Source organism: Meleagris gallopavo, chromosome 7 (genome assembly GCF_905368555.1).
Source record: "Meleagris gallopavo chromosome 7, MGAL_WU_HG_1.1, whole genome shotgun sequence".
Lineage (NCBI taxonomy): Eukaryota > Metazoa > Chordata > Aves > Galliformes > Phasianidae > Meleagris > Meleagris gallopavo.
In genome coordinates, this window is record NC_139410.1 from 31,882,027 (window position 1) to 31,901,773 (window position 19,747).

At 37.8% G+C, this 19,747-nt stretch overlaps 1 protein-coding gene across 5 annotated transcripts in view; it reads right to left on the minus strand.

The window, feature by feature from the left end:
• The window catches only part of LRP1B (LDL receptor related protein 1B), a 588,907-nt gene that overhangs the window by 400,416 nt on the left and 168,744 nt on the right, over positions 1–19,747 (minus strand). The window lies entirely within an intron of this gene.

Genomic DNA, 19,747 nt, shown 5'->3' on the forward strand with positions numbered 1-19,747 from the left:
AGTGTAATTGAATACTATTTGCCCGAGGAGATTAGAGTTGCAGTATGTCTTATATATCCTAGTTGAATGAATAACATACTTAATGGAACATTCCTGGGAAGGCGAATGGCTTATCTGGTTGCAGCATATGTCTCCAGGAAAGATAAGACACTTGACTTTTTTCTCCTCCCCAGCTGATAGCTCTTGATAATTCACGTTTATTCGTTTGCATATAACAACTGTTTTATGGACTCTTGCTCACACACACGGAAGAATAAAATGAGGAGAGGGGCAGCAAGCAAGCAGCAGCTCGCTGACATCTCTGTTCCCCAGCTCTCTTCCCCAGCGGGGCTCCACAGATAAAGTAGCAAATCAGAAGACCTTGTGCACATCCAGGGCTATGTAACAGGAAGAAAAGAGCAGGCAAGGCTGAGCTAAATGAGATCAGCCAGCCTTCCAGAGGGCCTGCCCTGAACTGCCACCTCTAACCTGGTGCTGAAGCATCCTGCCATAAAGCTAAACATAAAAGAGATCCCTCTCTCACCCTGCAGCTGAGTCCTCTGCTGCTCATCACTCATCAGCACAAAGACCACTGAGACTTTTTGTTAATCATCAATAACACCTGGAGATCACATTTGCAAAAAGTTGCTTCACAGTGCAGAATCACCAAGCTAGAACTACATGCAATGGAGCTGGTCATGCCCTTGTGGGGCTAATGGCAAGGGAAGATAACACACCAAGACAGGCCACAAGCACCCAACAAACCAGCATCCTTATGCCTATGACCAGAAGAGTGAGTGTAGGGGAAAACTGAGATGCACAGTAAATTTTCCTCCTGCAAACTCCCCTTACTGATGCTTAGCTGTCTCAGGAAGAATACTGGCAAAGAGTACCAGGCATAAGCATTTTATTTTATGATCCTTCTTTTCAGCAAACCCTTCTCTTTAATGAACAGAGATGAGAGCTATTGTTCCGTGAAAGGATTCAGTCAGCCTTCTCTGCAGCCGCTTTGAATCATCACATCCCAGAGCTCTACTGAAAAGGAAACAACAAAGTGGCACTTGGAAAAACATGCCAGATGGAAATGGTCCTGAGCAGGACATCCTTTGTCTCTAAAAGGGCACTTCTGGTCCCAGGAAATCTGAGCAGGGTGTATAAATGCTTCCGTCTGGTGGTTTGATGGGGATGCTCAGGGAGGCTGTGTCTTGTTTAGCTCAGAAAGGTGGGCAAGTGGGCACCCATTAATAGCATGGCTCTCTCCGAGGACATTAAGGCAGTGCTTGTGTTAACGAAGGTAGAAAACTTGCTGATACAAGAAGTACTGCTGCTGAAGCCATTTGGTAGTCACAGCCAAAGTCAGGAAACCAGTCGTATGAAAACATTTATATATAAACATATATATCTCACAGGTTGTCTAAAGGAAAACTAGCCAAACCTCAAAGAATGCAAAATAAAGGGTGTACAAAAATAAGATAAAAAATGTAATCCTGAAGATAGATGTGATGCAACAAAATGAATCAAAACAAGTCTTAGCCTACCTGAACCCAAGGACAGGGGCACAGAACCCCCACCCGTGGGGCTCAGGGTTCTGTAGGCAGATGTACTTCAGGAAGGCAAAAGACTTCAGAGCAAGATGCTGACAAGGATGGAGGGAAAAAAAAAAAAGTTTTAGGCAAGCTCCTTGTTATTTACATTACTAGGGAAAGGGAACAGATGCTTTTTACCACCAACAACCTCACTAGTCAGTGGCTCACAAAGAAATGAATTCACAGATTTAATAGCTGAATCATTTCCTATATTTGGTTACTAATAATTATAAATATAGCAGCCAAAGTATGTGCTAGCAGATCAGCCTAGGGCCATATTTTCTAATACTAGCTGGTCCCTGATTTATAGGTCAGCTTTAAGATCTCAATTTTAAGAATACACTGAGTCATCATTAACACGGTTGAAACAGTTCACCACTCATGGACGTCACATTGCTTATGACAGCTTCTGACCATTCTTACAACTGTAAATAAATAAATAAATAAATAAAATTTGAACTTAAAAACAGACTGAAAAGGAGAAAAGTGATATAAATATATCTCCAGACTTTCACTTGGTCAGGGTAGTGCTGAAACAAATATCCACTGTGAAAAGGAACTGGTGTAAACCAACACAGTCTCACAAAAAAAATTCACCAAATTGCCATTAGGGATGGTGAGAACAGGGTAGGAATCTGATTTACACTATACTAAAACTTTCTTGCACTGAAGAGATCAGGGAGTGTTCTCCTGATACTTTAATTCTTTGGCTTTTAAACATTTCAAAGCATTTCCTGTCTGTTTGCTGCAAGCTATCTAATGCTGTGGAAAAAAATTACTTCTGATAATGAGTCTAGAAGATCTAAAATGTAATGTCTTTCTTTTTTTAAACACAGGTCAGATTTTTAGAGCAGGATAGAGTCTCTGACAGAAACTCTTTCCAGTGCTCCCCTTCAAAATCTCTGTAGTTTTTTTTTTAATGGTATTTCATATAAAAATATAACCAATAAAAAGTTTCACCGTCTACATCTAAAAATGTCTTTCAATAAAGTGAATCCACAGGTGCAGTGCTTTGAAGAGAGTAACTATCCCAAGTTGGAGAAAATTATATGATTTTAACAGCATAAGAATTAAGAACAAAGCCAAAAAAAGATGGGGAAAAGAAACCATAGATGTTAAATCAGTTAACAGAGGCATTAGAGTGGGACAGTAAAAGAGGTAAGAAATAGTATTTGAGGGGAGGGGAAATCCATGCTACAGTGGCATACTCTTTTGTTTGGAATTGTACTTGACAAATTATTTATTCCTCAGACTGGACTTCCCTCCAAGAAGAATGCTCTTAGAAGCACAGAACACTTTCACCTTCCATATTGTTTAGTCACAGTATGTAAACTGAAAGGGCTGATTCACATAAAAATCTTCTTACCCGACAGAGTCCAACAGATGGTAATAAATAGCATAATACTACTTCCATTTATGAATAGAAGATTAAAATTCTTCAAAACCAAACTGATACACATACACTTTGATATTTAATGTTAGCATTAAACAGAAGGGAGTAAAATACCTGCTTTAAAACTTGTAATAAAATGTCACTGTATAATTGTGGCCCCATCTCCATCTAGACACGAAGCCTAATTGAAATATAAACAAAACGTTCATGTGACATAATAAATAATAAAATAATTATCAAGTTGCTTAAAGTAATTTCGATCTGTGCTTTTGTTTGGAACGGTCAGTTGCAGAGGCAGCACAAGGATATGCCTGTCAATAAAGCAGTCAGAATATAAAGCGCAATACCCCTGAATGCCTTCAGCATTGATGTATGTATTTCCCTGCAACCAAACTACATCACTGATTTATAAATTCATTCCTTCATTTTCCACAATAAATCCTCAAAAATGACTTAAGGGAAAAAGTTCAAGGTCCAGCTGCTCTTACCATCGTCTTTTTCTTTCAGAACAGTTGAAACAAATTCGGCTGAAATGATTATCTTGAATTTTGCTGTGATTGGGGAACGTGCTGTTTCCAAGCATTCCAATTAATTATGTCCCTTTGAATTTCCATAGGCCACACTGTGGTAAAAGTAGCCCATATATTCTAAGTGTATTTGTGTAAGGAGATATATGCTAAGTTAGGGGGGAAAATCACATCTGGAACTGCAAAATAAAATGCTTCTGCTGCTTTCATTGGGCAAACTTCACCTGTTTGTCTTCACATCTTTCAGTGACCATTTAGGTTTAAGCTCTGGTTTTTAAGCAAGGCTATGGAGCTGCAGATTTGGTTTTCATCTTGATTCTTCCTTCCCGGCTAAAAGCTATGAGCTCACATAGTTCTATGTGTCTTGACAGAGCTTTTCAAGTGTACTAAACTAATTTGGATGAGCTTGATTAATAAAATCCTTTAGCCTGAAAACATTTCATATTGACGGACAGAAAAGATAACACACAAAGCAATGTGAAAGAAGAAATTTGAGCATACATTGAGCTGACAAGGAGCTTTCCATTTCCATTCTTTTTTGATAAATGTGCTTATGATTTAACCTCTGTGTTTGCCTTTGTATGAATGTGTATGTATTGCCCTGTTCTAATTCTGTAGAATGTAGTAGGGATGAAATGTTTCCCAAAGAGCTGTCATTAATTTTTCATTGGCCCACCTTTAGTTCCACAGTAAATTCTGAAGATTTTGGACAAACTCTCAGCATTGAACTGACTGAGTTGGGCAAGAAATTTTATTAATGACTTCAAAGGAAACAGCAACAGGTCAGCCTTAGAAATCCCTTATCATCAGTTCATGGCATGTGGCAGCTGCCATATACTTATAGTCATTAGAATAATTACACTTTTTTTTTTTTTTAATGACAGTATTTCCAAATCAGTTTTTAAGTACTATTTGAAGTGATTACCTAATCTGAAAAACGCTAGAAAGGAAAAGTGAGTAATTTTAAAGGCTTGCACACAACGTATCATAGAATGGCCTGGGTTGGAAGGGACCTCAAGGATCATGAACCCCCAACCCCAATGCTGTAGGCAGGGCCACCAACCTCCACATTTAATGCTAGACCAGACTGCCCAAGGCCCCATCCAATCTGGCCTTGAACACCTCCAGGAACGGGGCATCCACAGCCTCTCTGGCAGCCTGGGCAGCATATTTTAAGTTCTACCATCAGTTTAGTGTTTCCATTCATCTATCATAACATTCGTTTAAATCTATGAAATATTCCTGTACGTTATCTGACTAAAAAACTTGTTTCAGCTTCTGCTTTTTAAAACACTACAATGAGAAACACTGCAGGACTTAAACTGCGAAGGCTGAATCATGAACAGCATTTGCAGAATCCACCAGATTGAGTGAAATATTTGTTCTTTGGCTGCTAACTTGACAAGATAAACCATAAAGTAATAGAACACGGCTCCAGAAACCTTCTCATCACTTGTCACTTTCATACGCAGATTAAAGCTTCACAGCAACATGTGAAGTTGACAAAAAATGGTCAGGGGTCTACGTGAAGCTACAGCAGTCAGTACAGTGACTCCTACAGGGGTACCACAGAATGATTTAGAGGGCTGCTCCCTTGATATTTAATGCTACAGGTCTCTCACACTGCTATTACTTCTATTTTAAGTTTTATGTAGCAAATTACTAAAGTAGGATGTAAGCTGTTTTTGCAGTAATGCAATTTTAACTTGTCTTTCAAGTTTTTTTTTCTTTGCTGGTAAATTATGGTGGATATTCAGAGCCTTTTAGGAGCCTACCTCTATGTATGAGCAACAAGATAATTATAGGTAAATCATTTTAACAAAATTAAAGGCTTACACATTTGCAAATTTCAGCCCTAAAATGATTTGTATTTATTCCAGTAAGACTGCACATCATGGAAAAGGGCCAGTACATTTCTGATTGCCAGCTTACTCTTGAAGTTTTACAGGGATTTTAGTTTTCAATTTTTAAGTCCTTTTATTAGACTTCCACACCAGAGCAACATCTCAAGCTTTTGAAATGAAGCCCAATGTCAACAAAACCAATGCAAGCAATTTCTGTTTTAATGAGGCAGCCCATATCTGGCATTCAACAAATACCCTTGGTAAACTCTGAAGTGGGAAGAGGGGCTCATAAGTGGCTCAAAATTACCATGTAGATTTGCAAATGAGCCGGTGCCCTGCACAAGTGTCTGCTTCAGTTTAGTTGCCTTCCTTTAAGACCTTCCGTAGTAAGACATACACTGGAATAAAGCCATGCTCTGTTTTTTTCACTTTTGAAAAGTTTTTCACATTTGCCATTCAGAATGAAGACCTAACCTCGTCATGAATGCCTTGCACAGCATTTCCCCACTGATTTCAAGTGGATCCATAAATGTTCTGCTTGTGGACAAGCACAGGGCTCACTGCCTCTGCCTGAGGAGGCTACCAGTGCTGTCATGGTACACACCAGAGCTAGCTGTACTTCCCACAACATTTTAATTGTTTTTTTCAGTAACCTCCACCACCTTATCTTCCTTTCCACATCAAAGAAACCAGTCTGATAATCTGGTGAAGAAAGTTGTTTTTGAGAAGAGACTTGGTATAAAACTACACCTTTAGGCTGTAGCTATTTTATTTTATTTTTTTTGCAACCTCATTAAAACTATTTCTGCCTTGCATTGCCTGACCAGAAATACACACTTGTATAGGTCACCTTCAGTGCATCTTACTTGTTTGGGTTTAAAATTGAGCACGAGCTGATCCATTCAATTACTCTCTGGATTTCTCCAATCTTATCAAAGCAGTAGATATCACAGTACTATAGCATGTCTGCTCTAAAGCTTTCCAGTTCCAACAGAACAAGTATTAATTGGAAAAAGACATATTCAGGGAAATAGTGACATATGCCTCATGTCTACCAAACTACAATGCAGGGGGGGAAAAAAAAAATTACTTCCAACATATTTCTGTTGGATAACTCAAGTAATAATATATAATATTCATTAAAAAGGAATCAAAATGAAAAGCAAGAAAGAGCTGAAGACTATAAAAATACTGATTCAAAGACTCAAGGCTGAACAATGCAAGAAGTGCAGATGAAATAATTCTCTGACTTTACAAAGAATTGACACATTAAAATAGTAAAAATACAGTGTATGTTTAGACATCTATATGAATCCCTAAAAGATTTCGGTTGCCATTAATAAGGGTAGTGGTAAATTTCTCAGAACAAAATAAAAAAACTTCTTTAACCAGTAAATACATATTGCTTTTCGGAAATACTGGTAGCAGCAGGATAGCCGAGACTTCACAACGGCTGCTGTAACGTTCTTCAGCTTTCAATTAGCAAACCATTCATTTCATCAATAAACTCCTGTTGAAGACACCGCTCTTTTTTTTTATGGCCCTCCAATACCAACAGTGGACTGAAGCTCAGCTCTGGGTCAGATGCCGGCTTTCCGTGCATTTTCTGCACAATATGCACTTCATTTGTCCCCAGATGTTTTTATTCCCTTGCCTCCAACGATTGCTTTTAATTCTCATGCTCTACCAGGACAATTCAATGAGTCAGTGCTATTTGCTCGTGTCATGACTTTCCATGGCTCTGTATTTTTCCGGTGCAATACCAAGTTTGACCTCACTAATCAATCCTAATTGATGCTATTTAATTGTTTGGATAGAACAGACACGGCTTCATAGTTAAGTCTAAGACTTGCTAAATATATAGTCTGAGAAAGAAGCTCCTAAGGAAAAAAGAAATGGGAACACATTGCTTTGGAAGCATTAAAACACAATGCAACAAAATCCATTGTAAATACATCACCTGGAACACTATTGCCCCGAAGGGAAGATTAACTTCTCTGTCTTCTCTCCAGTGAGTCTAAACTCATTTGCAATGTATTGAGCTTTGAGTCATGTGCTATTCAAAGAAAGTTGGAGGCAAATCACTTATCACTAATTGCTATCTGTGCACTATGGTATATATATATATATGTACACCTCAGTTTTAGGTCACTTTTTCCTTCTTTCATTTGTAATTTAAATTGACTCTGAAGTCAATAGGAGATATCCCTCTTTACTTCACTGACACGCTCTTAATTATTTTTATACTTACAAGAGCTATAAAAATCAATGTTATTATTAAGACAAATGCACTTTATGTAAGGCACAGAAAATACTATTACAGACTACACCCTTTTAAATGTGTTTTATCTCATTAGTATTAAAAAGCATATATCAAAAGAACAATTAAGTCCATTCATAAATTGCAAACCAAGAAAGTTTTCTAAGTGAGTTAACTCAAGTGTGGGACAACACACAGATTCAATCAATGGAAAAGTTGATTTTTTAAGTACATAATATGCTTTTTTTCTATAGGAAATCCAACTGAAATTTGACTAGCACACAACTTCAATAGCATACGTATATTTACTTTAATGGTAAATTTGAAATATCCACTGATTTTCCTGAATATTGATTTCACGTCGCAGTGCCAGGTGGCAAAAAAAAAATCACTGTTAATCCATTCATCATTTGGAATTGACTTAGTCTGCTGTGGTTCTATGAATCAGAAGGAAAAAAAAAAAAAAAAAAAAAAAACAGGAATCTACCCCTTATTCTTGCACTAATAAAGCAACAGTATCAAGCAAGTGTGGCTTATTTATCAAACCTGAAGACTTACACTTCTGAGAGGAAAAAAAAAAGAAAGAAAAAAAAAAAAAAAAGAGATGGCAAGAAGTTAATCTATGAAAACGCACAAAATAAAAGACAGGAAGGAAAAAAAAATCTTCACGTGACAAAAAGTAGAGTCTAAGCAAAGAGGCAAACCAAGGCAGAGCTGTGGGAGATTGGCTGCATTGCCCTTGGAGAGTTTGTCCTGGAGGCTGAAGATAATCACAGAATCTCAGAATATCCTGAGTTGGTCCACAAGGACCACTAAATACAGCCCCTGACTCTGTGCAGAACCACCCAAAAAGCCAAATGCTATGGCTGAGAGCAGTGCACCGACACTCCCTGAGCTCAGGCCATGCTACTGCTCTTGGGAGCTGCTCCATGCCCACCACCTCTGGGGCAGAGCCTTTCCCTAGTTCCCAGCCTGACTTTTCCCTGATGCAGCTCCATGCCATTCCCTCAGGTCCTTCATTCTGTTATCATTTAAATGTAAATCTATTTGGAATGTTTTATGCTAGTAACTCTGCCATTTACTATTGCAATACAGAGTCCACTTTGTGTACTGAGTACTCCCAAAAGATATCTATCATAATGCCATATTTTAGTATGTTCAAGACGACCGAAAGAGAGACAAAGAATGTTCTCACATTATGATGCTTTACAACAAGGTTGTTTTCCTGAGCAGGAAACTGCACAGCTGTGCAATTTTGGATAAGTTTTAAGTTCTCTCTTATATTGATATAAATGTCAGGTTTGTTTTTTTTTTTTTTTTTAAAAGTAATTTTACTTCTAGGGCCATTAGTACTGTAATGTAAGAAATTTGATTCAAGCTACATCCTATTAAAGAAGTCCAAGTTGTTTAAATTGATTTCTTTAAGCATCTCTTTCATCTCACAAAATCTCCAAAACAGCGTACCTACGTTCATAATTTTCCAGCACTGTGTTTACAGAGTTGATATATCAACGCAGTGCAACTTGTCTTGAAAGAGGAGCCAGTCCCCACTAGCCAAGAACTCCTACCAAACCCCACCAGTAGCTTTCTATTAGCCATTTTTTAAATATCATCAGCCACTGGGGCTGCAAATAATATTCAGAGTATCCATTGCATTGATTGGATGTGCAGCTTGATTTCTGCACCATCTCCTTTGACAAATGCCTTAAGCTAGAAGTGTCTTTCCTGTGTCATGTAGCATCTCTGCATGATCAAAATGATATTAATAATTACATGATCAGCAACATTATAAAGGTAACAAAAGCTGTGTTTTGCATATTCTAATAGTGAGCATCACATAAGTGTTAACACAAATAGAAATGGATTTATCCTACTTGAACACTAATTTCACAGGAATAAAATATCTGAGGTAGAAATTTATAGTGAACAGCAGAGTTCTGAAGTGTCTCTCTACAGCTGAAATTCCAATGGACAGAACCTGCTGCCCACCTCAAGCGTACACTGTGAGAAAAATTGTTGCTGCAGTCAATATGCAGTTCAAGTTTTTGAGAACACTAAATATAAACCATAAACTTGTAGACAGGAGGGTGATGGCAAAGGGATTCTCGTGCTTTTTAATGCATCCATTTTATATTAACCAAGGAATCCCCTTCATGAAAACCTGTTCGAAACATCAGTCAAGGCAGCAGTACAAAAGCTATTGCAGTAACAACCAATATGATTTATTTTTCATGAAGTGTAAATGATTAAAGAAAAATCAATCACCATTTAGAACAGGAAAACAACTCAGTGTAGGCTTTTTTCCCATACTTATATGGTACATTTGTCCTATACTTGAAGCGTAGTCCCTCAAAGACAAATTTATTTCTAAGGTGAAACACCCATGATCACATATAGAACTATTTTGTATGGGAAGACAGATGGCTGCAGCATCACTGTTGCTCACTAGTTCGGTTGCATTTCCAAAGCACTAGCACACACTTGCATTTCAGCCTCTTCGCTGTCTGAATAAAATACAAAGTCAGAACAATTAAGCACAAAAGCAAATAGACCTGAGCCCAGCTCTCTGTATCCTCTTGCTTTCCTCTCTTTGTGCTTGGATCTGCTGTGTTGCCTCCCAGTACACTGTTGCACCCAGGACAGAAACCAGAGGCATTCAGTCATCAGCATTTATCCCTAACGCTTTCTAACAGATCCTTGCAGTATCTTTAGGGGGGAAAAAAGAAGAAAAAAAAAAGAATTTAATCACTTTTCAAGAGACATTCAGCAAACGTCAGCTGCTATACCTGAAGTGAAAGATATATGATAGGGTTTTTATCTTTATAAGGTTCTATAAAAACCACATGCAAGATTGCTGTCTGCCTTTTCAATCAGTGCTGACATAGCAGGAGGTATAAAGCAATCACTTCCTGCTTTACAACTTTCAGTCTCTACCTTTCCTAATGAATGGGAATGAAATGGCTGTGGTGGCAAAGAGCAGGACCTCCTCCGACTCTTTCTCCTCCTGTCTCCTAAATCAGGCTGGGCTGGACACCACCCTCACAGATACACATCCCTGTGCTTCTGAAAGTTCTGCTCTTTTCTCACCTTCCTTCCTACGCAGCATTCACTCAGTAAATAGCTGTATTTTAACGCTACCCAGTGATGTATATTCAGAATCACATGCAGTTAAACTCCAGGGCTGCTCTCAGTTCCAGATCTTTTTCACTACTTTAATATTTATTTCTTGGCGTTGGGAGAGGCGGAAAGATCAGAAGAATAAAAATACACTTAGCAACAGATTTCTAACTTTTTCAAAAATACATAAAGAACACTCATTTGCTCAGAAAACATTAAAGAAATTAATTTGTACAGCAAACTGCTAGTAGTAGCTTGAAACAAATTCTGCTAATTGTACTTCTCGGAAAAAAATACAGTTGAGATAACTAATCAGATGGGAATATTAAAATCTGGCAAAGAAAGCTGTGAAGTGAAGGAAGAATTTTTATCATGGCTTAGGAACCAGAATTAGGACAGCTTCAAATTGTTTCACAGTACTTGGCAGCATCTGAGGAAAGGCTATGTTTTAAGTAGGTTAAAAAAGAGGGAAAATAAATAAATAAATAAAAATAAACTCAAATGTATTACTAACAAAACAAGACTTTGGGGGAAAAGTTATATATATAATGCATATTTTTAGCACCACTATATATAGGGATATACACACAAATGATAGAGCTAAAATTAATCACGGCTCCAATGTCCCATTACGCTCCTAAAATCCCTACTAGGAGCACACTGCTACTTCTTTCCTGGGTACTCCCTCCTTCATTTTGTCCCATGTCCCATTAGAAGCAGGCTTCTGGGGCAAAGAGGGGAAGTCAAAATATCCTTGAATGCACATTTGAGGAGATCAACAGACTTCTAGTTACTCAGTAGGATAGATGAGGTATTTGTACTCAAGGCTAATAAGATCATCAAGGGAATAGCCACTAATGATTAGTAGTCAGAAAACAAAATTTACAACACTGAGTGGTACTCTGGATGAATTGATCTGGCACATTTAGAGAAGATCACATACCAATTAACTAGCATATTTAAAGAGTTTATGGAAATGTGCAGTTCTGTTTCCTAAAAGATAGTAAATAGATTTTCTGTGATTAACCACTGGGGTATTTGCTTGTGTAGATTTTATTTATTTAGAATTAACTATAGGATTTATAGAAAAACTAAAAGACTAATGAAGCAAAGCTACAGCTTCCAAATTAAAGAAAAAAGTGAATAATAGATGAGAGAGAGAAAACTAATGGGTTGCACTAAGTAAAAGATTTGAACTGGTTCAGGCATAAAGGAAATGAAGAAATTTACTTCAATTTCCTTTATTTCAAACTAAAACCATAACATAGATCCATAGAAACAAAAATTATTCACACTGGAGCAAAAGTAGTGCCAAGTTGCACTCATGAAATAGGGAAATGCTGAATAAAGAAGGTGTCTGGAGGTCACGTTCCAACTGAGGACTAATTGATCCCGGCCCACCCAAATCAATGAGCCCTTTGCCATCAACTTCAGTGACAACAGACTATGGGATTAATCCATTGAGTTTCATCTCCCCGGGGCACATGGAAGCTGCAAAGGCTCCTTCATACAGCTGGAGCAATGAGCAAAAGTCATTCATAAACAGTGTGATGTATATTACAGTATGTAAGCCTTTAAGCTTGGTAGACTGACTTCAAAAATTACAGAACAGAGATTTGCGAACTGCCCAATTTCAGATATGGCATTCAGAAGATTCTACAGAGTGTTAAAATGTATACTGTATTATTAAAAAAAAAAAGTTGCATTGTTCTGACACAGATACAAGTTCAGATGCAAGATGAGTCCTTACAAGAAGCACCTAATAAAATGACTTTTTGTTTTCTTTTTTTTTTTTTTGCAGGGTGTCCCAGACATTATCATGAACTTGAAAGACTTAGTTTAGGATTGTTCATAAATAAACTATTAGTTTATAACCAGAACCCCTACACTAATTATTACACTACCCATTTCTTTCTCTTCCCAAATGTTGATTTGCCTGTGTTTTGGAGTCAGTTTCTTCCAACCACACAGCTGACACTGAAATGAACCTATGCTGCAAGGATGAGGTTGTTGCTCCTCCCTCCAAGTCTGCTTTATTTCTTGTTGTGTTGCTGGTGACAATTTGTGGAACAGCTTTTGACCCACTGAGCCTTCACTGCAGGACTGCTGGCCACTGCACTTCTACAGAAGGATGCCTCCAGCTTTCAGACACCAGAAGAAAACAAACTGAGCACAGACTTTAGGAACTACCCTCTGAAAATTAACACTGCATTCAGTTAGAAGTTAATTTTGTACTACGTTAAGGCACTTTGGCCGTAACAAGTGTTCTCTCCCACCTGTCTAGGAGGAATCCTGCTCCTCTCCATCTGCTGCTCTGACTTCATGACTCCATTTCTTCACTCCCTCCAAGACTCTGGCACTTACCAGATCTTCCACTCCATCAGCCATCTTTAAGTCCAATAGCTAAATCTCTATTAACGAGAAATTCTCCATTCCAGCAAGTTCAACATGCTCATGGAGTGGTTTTTTTGGGGGCATGGGGATGAATTCCACATGATTTAGTACAATTCTCACTAAAACAAGGTTTTTGGAGATGAAAAAAAAAAAAAAAAAAAAAAAAAAGGTTGAATTCTACTTGAAAAGAGATGTTTGAGTGTAATTCTGTGAAAGGAATTCTTCCACAAACCACATTCCTGCTCCATTAACCCTCATGCAGTTACAAAGAATTATAATGTAATTATTAACTTTAATAAAGATATTTTACTACAGAGACCTTATGAAATTAAGATGAGTAGCATGATTCCTTTTTTTGAAGCATATTTCACTTAGGAGGTTCAATTCCTATTCAAAGATTTAACCTGTATAACATAGATATTACCCTAAGAATTAAGAAGACACCAAATACATTGAAAAGATATGTGAAGGGGAATGACAGAGGTTGGAAATACAACAGTTAGGATTGGATTTTACAACCTATTTTTCTTTGTGTTTTCAAATTATAGAGAGAAAAGCTTCTTAAAAACTAATAAATAATACTAGCCAGGCAGAGATACTGACTGGATCTGCAGCAACTTATGCACAGCTCTGCCCAAGCTATTCCTGGGAAAATGAAGCCCTGTCTGCCTTTGGGCCATTCCCACCCCCTTGCCACGCAGGGCAGGATGAAGGAGAAAGCAGGAGACATTAGTTTAAATTAAAAGATGCAAAGTCTGTCATAACTGCAAAGAAGAATGGCAGAAAGTGAGCCGAGGTGGTGAAAAAGGTGAAAGGCTGTTTATGATTAAAAAGATCCCGTATTTTTCATCTTTCTGTGACTTCAATTAAAACACAGAAAAAGCAGATAAGAAATACTCATTTTACTCCATGGGACTAAGATGAAAGCATGCTACTGGTGTCAGTCAGCACTCTGTGTCCTACCACCACACCTCATCTGGATCTCCTCTCCAAGAGCTGTCCCAGAGCACATCAGAGGAGTTTGAGGGATCAGCTCCCATCTCTCCAATTTCATATACTGCTCTGCAGGCATCTATGAGAGGTGTAGCAGTCTCCTCCTACTGGCTGGCACTGCTTCATCCATACATATGACAGTCAGCAGTGCGGAGGCAAAAGAGCTTTCTGAGGCAAGAATCACATGCAGGTATCATCCGACCAGGACATCCTTGTAACTTTCAATGCCACTCCAATAGATGCCAAATCTACAACTGTCACTCAAATTTCTGACATAACTCAATCCATCACACACGCCCCGCAGAGCAGAACGTGATTCCCCAAAGTGCAGAAGTATCTGGTGAGAGCTGCCAGACTGAGTGGCAGCTGAGCAGCTTGTTGCAGATCTGAAGCTCGGACTTATGCTTCCTAAGTGACAGGCATCTGCCTGAACTGTGTGGATGGAGCCTTTAATTGTTTTGGTGTCTGGCAGCCCAGACAAGAAAATAGCCATGTGAATGTCCTGCTCAACAACACCATGCTCCTCTGAACGTGTCAGAGCTCTGTGCTACTGACGGCATTGTGAAGCACAGCCTGTCAAGCATGAAGTAGGTAGGGAATTTCACTGCTGGCTTGAACTGGTACCTATACTGAGTATAGAAGGTGAGTCCTGAGTACTTGGGCAAGCACTTTGCACAGGGAAGCAGGCCCTCTCATAAGCAAGAAACGGCTCCAAACTGAAATCCAGGCTGGATGTGGCTTTAAGCAGCCTGGTCTAGTGCTTGGCCACCCATGGCAGGGGGGTTGAAATCAGATGATCTTTGAGATCCTTTTTAACCCAGGCCATTCTATGATTCTATGAAATTGAGGTAGAAAAAAATGCAAAAAAATCTATTGTCTGGAGATAATGTTTTCCCCCACTGCTTCCTTTTTACAACCAGAGAGATAAGAAATAGCATAAGAAAGAAATGTTCAAGAAATGTGAAAATAAAGCTTCAAAATGAAAAATTGCAGAACTATTTTGATCCTACAACCCACTCTGGCCCAGTGCTGAAAGCAAAACTTCTCTTTACATTTCAATCTGCTACTGGAGCTAGGAAACCAGTTTGAGAGAAAGCAGCTTTTGCAATAACTTTCTTTCCAATAAGATTAGTCTTTGTATTTCTTCAACATAAAATGAATGAGCACACTGGTGAAACTGGAAAATTTCTTTTGCAAACCTGAGTTTTTTCCATTGTACTCTGAATACTGATACCTGGGAGCTCTGCCTAAAGAGAGAAAGGAAAAGTACAGTCCCTCAAGAGAGCATTACTGATGTGCTAATAGAATTCTTTATGTGCAAACAGACACAGACAAAGAAAGAATACACAAAATTTCAGCAGGATACCTACAACCAGACAAAATTAAGTAACTCTGTGGAGTAATCTTCCGTAAAAGATACGCTTTCAGGCATTTCCTTTCTCTTCACTTAGTTAAGCAAATGAGCTAACTAGCAGATAATCAGAATTATGTCCTTTATTTTTTTCTTTAAATAAAATTGTTGGTGGGTAGTTTGGGATTTTTTTGCTCAATGTGCCCATTTACTACAAAACTATTAAAGCAATTAAATAAGCCTACCAAAGTTCACCCCACCGTGTTATATTAGAAAACTCTGTAAACATACAAGATAAAATCTGACAGCTAGAATACAAAAATGAGGGAGGAAACGTTGCCTTGACATCATTTATATGAGAAACACCCACTCCTTTAATAGCACATGGACACAGGATACTCAGTGCATCCTTATTTGTAGATACTCTGTCATAAGGCAGGCACCTATTTCCAACCATAATCAGCACATATGGTAAATACTTGGTCTTCTGAGAAGTATATTGACAGGATAGAAAGACAGAATGGTTTGGAAGGATCTCAGTCAAAAGCCCACCCAGTTCCAACCACCTCCTACCAGACCAGTTTGTCCTAAGCCCCATCCATCCAGGCAGGCCCTGAGCCCTCCCAAGGATGGAGCACCCACAGCTTCCCTGGGCAGCCTGATGATGAGAACAAGATCTATTTTTATATTTCTTTACAGGTTAAAAAAGAAATGAATTTGGAACAAATATCACAGCCAGGAGTTAGCAGAAGTGATGATAAACCCTTGTAGACTCTGGGATGTTTCCAGAAAAACAAAATACCAAGAACCCAAGATATTTCATCTTAATTTCCAAAGTGGTCTTTTTCTTTGCAGATAACCTTAAGTGTTTCTCTGCACATAACATTAGAAAAAGGATTAAAAATAAAAAGCTGATTTATTTTTTTAATCAAATTAAGTGATTTAAGTTGTCCATTTGCCTCATTGAGAAAAATAAAACCAAAGTTATTTACAGTGCTCTTCCTGTGATAAATGTGTATTTTAATTTCTTTCTGGAAGCAGAACAGAAATGCAGAAGAAGAGGCTGATGACATATTTCTAAACTTCAGAGAAATAATTTCTAAACTGATGTTTCAGTCACTGCTTTCTATACAAAATCCAACCTGCCAATTCTAAGAGTGGTTAAAAGCCATCTTTTAATAAAGTTTTGTGTACTATTTTTTTTCCATATGATTTAATATTTCTATTCCTTGGTGCAGTGTAATAATAACCAAGAATCTACTTAATTGGAAGTTTGAAAGGAATGTATGCATTTATGCACTATGTAAATCACAACAAGAGATTACAGCGCTTGTCTACAAGATTTTTTTCCAGTTTCCAAAGGCTTGAAAAGACAGTTTTCTAATACACAAAGCTGTGAGAAACCATCTGGCTACCAAAGATTATTTTGTTTTCCTTTTAAATCCTGGGAGATTTTAGAAGGCAAATAACTTTTAATAATAAAATAATGTTAGCATATCGCAGCCCACGAAACCAAGGACAGTATTTCAGAGCACTAAGAATATGATAATATCAAAAAAACCTGCAAATACTTACAATTTTCAAATATTCACACTCTATTAGTTATAGTAAATGGAACTAAATGCATATTTGTCCTTTTATTTGGTTTTTGTTTGTTTGTTTGTTTTAACCTATTACATAGGTTGCCCTAAAAGCAATGCCTCCCATATATTTCCATGGAAAATACAACAGACACAAAAAACACAATAACTCTCTGATAGAACAAATTCTCATCTACAAATCCTATTTTTCAAAATAGCCATACACACTTTCACATCAGACACCATTCTGTCAGACTGCCCCTCCATTGCCATCTATCTCACAACAACAAAACATTACAGAATATTGGTGGGAAGATTCAGTCTCTACTGCCATCGCATCAACATCCACCTCTGACATCAAGGGCCAACATCATAAAATTGGAGGCATTACTTTTGGCATTACTCATCAATTTTATCAAGTACAACCAATTCTCATAGCAAACATTACTAAGCAGCCACAGCAATAGGAAGGGTCAGCCACAGTAATCGTTATATATTCATGCCACAATCTATCCCCACATATTTTGTTAGATTATAGGACAAGTCTAATGACAGGAGATCAAGAGAAGTGATCACAAAACTGAAGTTTTCTGATGAAAACCACTTTTCTGCCCTATGTTCCCTTGTAAAGCAGCAATTTCCATTTGTTACATAATCTAGTAGACCCATTTCTTACAAACTCTGAGCTTTGCTTTTCTTCTCTGTACTTAGAGATGTGTGAACTTCTTCCTCTAACAAGAGAATTTTTTACTCTGAGTAGGTTGTTGTTCCTTTTTTTTTTCTTTTAAACACTTTTAAACAAAAGGAGAATCTTAAAAAAGACTATAACTATAGTGAAGTCTCTGACATTATGTTCCTACTTTCCACAATTCTTCCACAATTTGTAAGTCATGTCACAGCCATTAACGAGTCAATTTGTACATAAACTTCAATTTGTATGTGGAAGTTACTTCCTTCAGGTACTAGATCTTCCAACTAACTAAATATTATCTGCACCATTTCCCTCAAAAATACATTTCTTAGTCCTACACTGCCTCAACAAACTGCATATCCTGCTTGTGCTTTTTCTCTCTCATAAAGAGCAATTATCCTGGTAGAGAAGGCAGCATCTTTCATTGGAAACGGGTTTAAAAGGCTTGGAAATACCACTCCTTTGAACTCAGCTCTACCTTAATGCTGGACTGAAGATTATTTTTTTTTTCTTTTAACTCTCTCCCAAAGCCATGCCCTCTTTTTTCTCTTTTCTAGTCTCTGGAGTATCCTCCCGTTTTAGCATTCTGTTCTTTTTATACCTCCCTTTTATTTATTTCGGGGAAAAAAAAGAAAAAAAAGAAGAAAAAGATAGCTATTTGGCAGTGGAATTTCAACAGCTACTAAGCACATGAAAGACAAGAAATACCAAGCAACAAGCAAAAAGTTAAAGAGCTTTACTATTTGGATCCCAGCTAGTTAGTACCAAGTGCTGCCATCAGTTTCGAAGGGCTATGCCAAGGAGGTCAGTGGCAGCAGGGAGCTGCCCATTGCTTTTAGGATGTTCAGCAGGGAGCTGGCTGACATGAAATCTTGGCAGAAGCTCCAGAGGCAGCTCAGGAGTCCCATACAAGCTGCACAATTGCTCATTTACCTCTCTTGTGTGAGCTCAATATCCCTTTCCAACTGCAGCATTACTCTGCAGTACTGGAACGCTAAGAATCTTTGATGTTCAAAGGCCGTGATCACACAGAGGTCAGAATCCTGTCTAGTACACCCTCATTCTGAAAATGAAACTTATTGTTAAATTTCTCTGACTTTTTATGGGACAAACAGCAATGTTATACCTTCATACATTATTTAGAGGAACTTCAGAGTGGACCTAAAACTCTTCCAAAAAGTATAGGGGAACACTAAAGCTGGATATGCTACAACTTTTCACAGAAGTCAGCCAGCTTTGTATTTGTCCATACATTAGTTCTGACATGCTTTTCATTTTTATCACGTACCTTTTGGGTGTAGTTTGCTACATATATATATATTACTAGATCCAGTAGCCATAGTATGTATTTCCCTCAGCATACATAGTATGTATCACACTGATACCAAGAAAATCTTGTTCAAAACCATTCTTAGACACTATACCCATTGATAATAGTCTGCTACAACATACTATAGACAATGAGTGGCTATAATTAGCAACTGAATGTCTAGGGTTGAGTTAAACTTAATGTTTGGTTAAGGTGGCATGGTGGCTGCAGATGATGTATCACTGCACGTGAATTACAGTAACTATCGTACAACATTTCTGGAGCAATCAATTCAAAATAACCTTGTAAAGTTTAATTGCTATCTCAAATGAGTAGTGAATTGAACAAATGTCAGATCTTAGTAAATGTGTCTTTTATCATAAATCAGTATTTCACATACAATAATTATCCCATTAATGCCAAATGAAATGCTTATTGAGTGTATTTAGCATGCAGTGTAACTAGCTGAAATGACCAGGTGTATGTAATAACATCCTGACAGAGACAGTTAAAAAAAAAAAAAAAATCACTTTGAAAGACAACTTATACTTGTTAAATAAAAATACAATGCAGAAGACAATTTCCAATAGAAGCAAAGGCATCCTAAGTTTTCTGGAACAGTTAGAGTTAGTTAAGTTAGTTAACATGCCCCAGAATTGCCAGGCGTTAACTATCTTCTACTAACATATTTGTTATAGGCCATGACAAAGGGATTTGTAGATT